Below are 1,332 nucleotides of genomic sequence, written 5' to 3' on the forward strand. Positions count from 1 at the left end.
ATCTTCTTACCATCCAAAAATTAGGACACAACAATGAATCTTGGAGCTCTTCTAGAAAGAAGAATACTCGTTATATATAAATTGCTAGATACAACTAAGTATCATTAGATGGAAGCATTTAAATGCGTAAAGCTTGATTAGTCACCAAAGGATATTCTCAAGTTAAAGTGAATGAATTCCATCTACCATGTTCAAGTTGTTTCCATCTCACATTAATAGGAAGTCCATTATATAGATGTTATATTCACCTTCTTTCATAGGGATTTACAAGAAGAAATTCACATGGAATGATCCCCTAACAATTTTTCGCCTTCAAAAACATTTGTATGGTATTAAGAAATATCCTTGGGCAAGATATGTTAAAATGGATAGATTTTTCCTTAAAATTGGCTTTTCTAGATTCCTTTTTGATCCCAATGTCTACACCGAAAAATTATGTAACCATATCATAATACTTGTTATTTATGTGGATGACTTAATTTCTACTAGTAATGAACCCAAACTTTTGAACCATATTAAATCCAACCTTAATAACAATTTAAATGGCAAAAAATGGTTATTTGCATTGTTTTATTGGCCTCCAATTATTAAAAACTAAGGATGGAGTTCTACTTTCTAGTACACATGTGACCTCCATCATTACTTTCACATGGTAGATTGGAAACTAGCCACATCTCCCTTCTAGTCCAAAGTCAACTCTTTTTGCCTCCTATACTACACCTAAATAAATGTTGCTTTATAATATTAGTTAGTTTGTATTCTTTTATAATCAACTCATATCCAGATATTGAAGATTTTACTTCGCTCTTGAAGCTTTTCACTGTGGTACCAGTTATTGTGACTGCTTACATCTGTCATTACAATGGTATGGATTATTTTCCTCCATCTCTGGCCCTGCAGTGTAGTATCTTAGAGTTCATTAGTTGAATTTGCATTTAAAATTATGTTATAATGAATTGTGATGTCTTTGCGCCATGCAGTTCATTCCATATACAATGAACTTGAGGACCCTTCAGAAATGCAGCCCATTGTTCACACATCATTGGCATTGTGCTCAATTGTATACATAAGTACAAGCTTTTTTGGCTTTCTTCTATTTGGAGACCAGACCATGGATGATGTCCTGGCCAATTTTGACACCAACTTGGGAGTTCCCTACAGTGTTGTGATGAATGACATTGTTCGTGTGACCTATCTTGTACATCCGATGGCGGTCTTTCCTCTCATTTTTTTTGCCCTAATACTTAATCTTGATGGGCTTGTCTTTCCAGCGAAAAAGCATCTTGTTTTGGAAAATAAGTGGTTCATTTTGATCGTTGTTGGGTTAATTGG

The sequence above is a fragment of the Pinus tabuliformis genome, chromosome 3_1, assembly GCF_031772625.1.
Source record: "Pinus tabuliformis cultivar Carrire ecotype Pingquan chromosome 3_1, CPIR1, whole genome shotgun sequence".
NCBI lineage: Eukaryota > Viridiplantae > Streptophyta > Pinopsida > Pinales > Pinaceae > Pinus > Pinus tabuliformis.